Source organism: Mycteria americana, chromosome 1, assembly GCF_035582795.1.
Source record: "Mycteria americana isolate JAX WOST 10 ecotype Jacksonville Zoo and Gardens chromosome 1, USCA_MyAme_1.0, whole genome shotgun sequence".
In the NCBI taxonomy this organism is placed as follows: Eukaryota; Metazoa; Chordata; class Aves; order Ciconiiformes; family Ciconiidae; genus Mycteria; species Mycteria americana.
The window spans coordinates 220,490,312-220,496,311 of record NC_134365.1 but is presented as its reverse complement, the minus strand read 5'-3'; the positions used below and the strand labels follow the sequence as shown (position 1 = coordinate 220,496,311).

The 6,000-nt window shown below is 50.0% G+C and overlaps 1 protein-coding gene across 4 annotated transcripts in view; it reads left to right on the top strand.

The window, feature by feature from the left end:
• Positions 1 to 684: 684 nt before the first annotated feature.
• The window catches only part of GDPD5 (glycerophosphodiester phosphodiesterase domain containing 5), a 182,569-nt gene continuing 177,253 nt past the window's right edge, over positions 685 to 6,000 (top strand). For 3 of the 4 annotated variants that reach the window (XM_075491316.1, XM_075491311.1, XM_075491314.1), the window contains exon 1: positions 685 to 870. The gene's annotated coding sequence lies outside the window, so the exon portion shown is untranslated. Of the gene's footprint in view, positions 871 to 5,194; positions 5,260 to 6,000 lie in introns of those variants that run through there. The other variant, XM_075491313.1, reaches the window with a different exon arrangement.

Here is a 6,000-nt window from a genome sequence, read left to right as displayed (position 1 = left end):
GGCCTCAAGTTGCGCCAGGGGAGGTTTAGACTGGATATTAGGAAATTTTTCTTCACCGAAAGGGTTGTCCAGCATTGGAACAGACTGCCCAGGGCAGTGGTGGAGTCGCCATCCCTGGAGGTATTTAAAGGACGTTTGGATGAGGTGCTTAGGGACATGGTGTAGTGGTGGGCTTGGCAGTGTTAGGTTTACAGTTGGACTTGATGATCTTAAAGGTCTTTTCCAACCTCTACGATTCTGTGATTCTGTGATTCTGTGAAGCCGGGCGTTCACTGCCCTTTTGGGGCTCAGCGTTTCCAACCCCCCTGGTATAGTGCCAAGCACCCCACGGCTTTCCCAGCCCCCCGGAACTCCCAGGGTCGAGGTCTGGGGCAGCACCATGGAGGGGGCAAGGCTCTTCCCTTGGCAGGGATGGCTCCAACATTTCCCTTGGCAGGGGACCCCCCGACCCTCGGGACACCCCACCGCGGAGGGGCTTGCTCGCAGCCGGGCGCATCCCCGCAGGGACACCCCAAAAAGAGGGGCTACAAGCCTTTGGGTGTAGCCTGCCTCCTCCTCCTCCTCTTCCTCCTCCTCCTCTTCTTCCTCCTCCTGCCGCTGCCGCTGTCCGGGGCGGAGCCGCCCGCCCCAGCCCCCGCCCCGCTCCCGGGAGCGGGCGGCGGAGCCGAGCCGAGTCGCACCGGGCTGCGGGGACGGGGACGGGGACGCGGTGGTGCCACCTCCCTCCCGGCCCTTCGCTGTCCCCATCCCACCCTCTGCCAGGGGACGGCTCCCCCGCCGGCCTCGCTGCCGGGGGGAGCATCGCTCGGCGGGGCAGGGATCCCCCTCCCTCGGGGCTCGGCGACCTGGAGGATCTCCCAGCGGCAGCAGGTAAAGGGTTGGACTGGTTGGACTGGGAGAAAGGGGTGGCCTTTTGCATCCCCCCCCCGCCCCCCCCCCCCCCGGCGAGGGGGGTGCAGGGTTCCCAGGGGGGGTGGGGGGGGATGATGCTGAGCCGGGGCGGGGTGTTGGGTGTGTGACAGATACGCCGGGTCTGACCCCCAAAAGGTGCTCTGTTGTCCAAAAAGGTCTTTCTTTCCCCCAAAGGTGCTTCCTTACCCAAAAGATGTTTCTTTGCCCTCCGTGCCCCCCAAAACAGTGTGTGCCCCCCCCCCCCCCCGCCCATGGTGGCTTACCTGGCCGGGAGGATCCCAGGCAAAGTTGGGAGGTGAGGAGGTGCTACCATGTAGTGAGGGTCATGGGTGGGCACCCACCTGGGGAGAGGTCCCGGGGTACCCCCTCGGGTCCCCAAGACACCCCCCACCCCCCCAAGTTGCCAGGGCGTGGATCTGGCCACCCCTTTTTCTCCTTTAGGCCATACTTGTTTTACAGGTAATGCTTCATTTTTATACACCGCTCTCAAAATAATGGCATCTGCAGTGTCCCGCGGCCCCAGGGCTTTACACCCGGGTTGTCCGGCGCCTAAAATCCTGAGGCAGCAAAATCCCAAGAGCGATTTATTGCTGCTTGCCCAGCTGGAGGAGCACCCAAGCTCTCCTGGCACCCTCTGAGGATGCAATAGGGATGTCCTGGATGGCTCTTGGGGATATCCCCCCCCGGAGCAAAGCCCTCTGTTAAGGACCCCAAATTTCTTGCCAGCACTGAGCAGAGAGGGTGAAATACGGTGAACGTAGAGGGTATTATTTTGTCTTGATGCTTGGCAAAGAAATTGCTTGGAAAAAGGAATAATTCAGGAAAAAAAGAGGGAAAAAAATAATCTTATTGCTGTTTTATTGAAGCTCTCTCCCAAGTCCTGTATATTCACCGCCTAGAAAACTGGGCGTTGAGGAGTTGCAGTCGAAATGTGAGCCTTCCTCTGGAAAAGGTCTGTTGTAGCAATTCCTGATGTTGAAGCTGTGAAATTTCACCCCTGGCGAGATGGAAATGGGGACTCTTCAGCCAGAAAAAACCTGGCTTTGTCAAACTCGCCATGCTTTGGGTTTTCAGGGGTGGGTCTGTACAGCCACTGTTATTACTTGTAATCGTGTTGACTTAAGGGTTATTTTGGGGCTGGAAAGGGATTACGGCTAGATGATCGGAATAGTCATGACCACGCTGCATGTGAAATTAAAAAAAATGGAATTATGATTCTTTTTGCTAGCTCTTTGTCCCTGTATGAAGGAAAACGAGTGCTTGCTCAGTAAGCCCGTACAGGTTTTTCTCTGTTAGAAAGTTATGCCGTGTATGAAGAACATTAAACCTGATGGTGCCGTTCGGATGCTGTATTCTCCTCGGGATGCTCCCAGCTGCCAAGAAATTTAGACTGTTGCTTATTAGCGAGCAAAAGTTAGACCGGTGCTTATTCTTAAAGAGCTTTTTTGGGTTTGGATCACACAGTGATTCACGATAAATGCCTTCTACCTTCTTTCCTTCTTATAAATTGCTAGCTTGCACTTGGCAGGTGTGGCTGGGGAAAAGCTGAAGTAAGTGGATTTCCTGCCTTGCATTTTGTCTGGCATGTCTATGTTCACCAGTCATCAGATTGCTACGGAAAGTGGTCCATTAATACATTATACAGCCTTTATCCACCTGAGCAGTGATGCATCCTGAATCCTCAAAGCCTGCTGTTTTAACATATTTATTTTCCTCCGTCAAGACTTGAAGCATCTTCACCAATATGCCAGCCATATTTAGCTGCAGAATATTTCTCTGTGATTTAGGAGGTGCTTCTTCAGTGGCAAATATAAGCTCTGCTTTGAGGCAGAGTTAATTTTAGAGTGGGTGTCTCTGTCAAGCTGTACTTCTTCTATTAAATAAGCATGTTCTGCACGTTACGCTCTTCCCTGCGATGAATCCCGTACTTGAAGGCGAAGCATGACTGATGTTTGTCTTGTGCGTCGACAATGAGCAGCGCAAAGAAAATGAGTTCTGGTTCGATCAATTTATTTGGTGTCGGGTTGTAGATTCAGAAACTGCTGGCTCGGAATTAATGATAAAGGGTTTAGTTTTTGCAAGGCAACACATTGCTTTGATGAACCAGGAAGATTATAATGAGATACTGAACCAGCTGCAAGGGCCAGGGACTATTTGTTGCACTTCTATCCATAAACTGCCATGCATATTTGATCTCAAGTAACTGCATTAAAATTGCCGTAGTGTTTCACACCGCTCAATGCCGAAATAAGTATATTTAGGGTTTTATTGGTTTTTTTTTTTTTTTTTTTTTTTTAATGCGTGGGTTACAGTAACTCACGGTTGCAAACGGTGTCGTAGGTTGAGGTCAAGGTGCCGGTAGCAGATGGCTCATTCACCCTGTTGTTTGCTTAGAGGCACTTTGATGCTCACAGGTGGTGGAAGTTAGATCTGGGTCCCCTTTTAACAGACACACCTGCAGGGAATATTGTCCTTTAACTTGCTTTTAAGCCTTCCCGAGGGTGAAGATAAAAAGGGTATGGTTGCACCTTTGAAATACTCATGGCATTGCTGCTGTACAGCTACAGGCTTTTGTGTGAAGGTGTGGTTATCATCAACATTAAGAGTTTTGGGGTTGGATGTGGATGGGCACTTAGGGTTCTTCCTGAGAGCAGCTCTCCTACAAACATGGGGTGTAGAAACGTGCTTTCCCTGGAGGCTGTGATGCTGGTGTGAAACTCCTTTTTCTTGAGAAGATGCATCCAGAGAGGCTGTGCTCCTGCCCAAAAGCCCTTTCGTGAGATGCTTTGCACCTTCTTGCTGATATGGAGATGGAGTGGTGGGATCCACCTGGCAGCCACTTGGCTGTGGCCATAAAGAGTCTTCGTTAGGCTGCAGCAGCTGATAATTATGCTTCAAGGAGACCAAATGGGGGTAGTTCACCCTTGTGCAGAAAAATAGCAAGTGCTGTTGGTGTCGAGGAGGCTGTAGCTGCTTTGGGCTTTGCCGGTGCCGACTCCAGCTCTTGTGGGGTGAGTGGTGTCTTGGCTTCTCCCCTTGTAGCAGGGTGCTTGCTCAGGGCTGTTGCTCCCCAAGATCGTTGTACCGAGCTGGGCGTGAAGCTGAACGGTTCCTTCTGCTCAGGAGAGGGCAGTGTCACACCAACGAGCTGCTTCCTTAACCGTGCTAAAATACGCATGGAGATGACAACCTTTGCCCACCCAGGGGTCCAGGAGGGTCTTGCAGGGGTGCAATATCCAGTGTGGGTGTGGGACCCGGGCACCTTATTCCCCCTCCCTTCTTCCCCAAGCGAAATATTCCCCTTCCAGCTCCGTTCCCTGCTGGTTTTCCCTTACTCCGAGTACACTGCCGGTGTTTAACAGCCCTTTGTAGGAATATTCTAAGCATGATGCTGGGAAAAGGGATTTAAAAGACTGTTTATAGCCGTTGCTTTTGCCTGCCAGCCCCTCTATAAACAGTGATTAGATACAGCTACTTGAATGCATGTCTTGACTTTCAAAATAAAAAGCTGCGCACTGGTGTTTGGCTTTGCTGCTTTTTTCTCTTTAGCTAACCACTGTGTTCTCCCCACTTCCTCCAAAAATACCCACAGATACTGGCAGGACAACTGCCTGAATATTTGGTTAAATAGCCTGTCATTGCTCAATAACCTGAAAAAAGCCTTATTTTTATATGTAATTAAATATTTGTATAAGATTTCTGCCAAGGAGCGGTTTCAAGGTACAGAGTGTTCCCCTGAAGGATACTCAGACAAGGACCTCCTTGGGTGGCAATTGGAAATTTTTCCGTGCTCATGCCTATCTCGACGCATCGCGTGTTTTCACATACTGAATCCATTACACGTTGTGATTGAGCTCTGTCTCTTTTGCCCGCCCGGTCTTTGGGCAGGATCAGCTTTATGAAAAATGTTTCTTTTGTGAATACTTTTTTGCACTGGTGTTTTTTTGGGTTTTGTGTGTTGGTTTTTTTTTTTTTTTTGGTGGCTTTTGATCCAGGTATTGATGAAGTGGGCTGGTATTTTTTTTTTTTTCTGCTGGATGAAGGGTGGGATGGGGATAGGAGGGAGGCAAACAGCACCTCGCCTTGGGTGATGCACAAATCTGGGCAGCTCCGTCACCAGGCTCCCACATCTGTGCAGCGTCCGGCTGGCGGCTAATCTCTTCCTTGGAAATAGCTCGTACTGGTTTTAACGTAATTCTTTAGTCATGACAAAATTGAATCCTCCTGCTCTTTAACCACCGCGTCCCCTGTGTCGCCGGCTGCTTGGGAGCCAGGCTTTCTGGGAGGCTTTGCCTGGTGCTTGGGGTCCAGGTTGCTGGATCCCCGAGGACTTGGAGGTGATTGACTGTAAGTTTATGCTGTTCTTGTCTGGGAATGTTCAAAAGGATCTGTTTCACTTTCAGATTTACCATGTGGCACTGTTCTGAAGCAGCTTTTATCTTGCGCTTTTCCCCTTAAAGCAAGCTTGCCTTTAATTTTTTATTTATTTATTTTTTAAATCCTGCCATTTCTCTTAAAACTCTGCTGTAACCTGTACAATCTCTTTATAAATGTCTGGTCCCTGCATTTTGCTTCCCTTCCCCCCCCCCCCCCCCTTGGTGAGCTGAAACGGAACTTCTCCCTCCCCCAGCCTGAGGTTAGATGCACAGTGCAGAAATATTCTGGTCGTCAGCTGTTTTTAGCTGCGCCGAGTTTCAGGCTCACATTTGCACAGGTTGCTCAGGGAAAGCATCTTGCATCTGACTTAAATAGCACAAGGTGAAGACCAGAGTTTCCTTTAATAGGTATTTTGGGTGTAGCATTTAAAAAGATGTAATGGACTGGCTGTACCCTTCAATGTCCGAGTGTTCTTCTGAGCCACTCTATTGGATTATATCTTGGGCCACTTATCTTGTATTGATGAATCTCTTGAGTTGACAGTCACCTAATCATAAATCAAATTGCCTGAGTCTAAAATCATGTCAATGGCCTGGTTGCCTACTGCAGAATTGCAGCAAAACAAATACAGTGTATTAAATTTTCAGACCTGGAGATGGTCTGAAATACAGCCCCGTGGCTAGCGGTTGGCGTTGGTACCTGAAGGTGGTG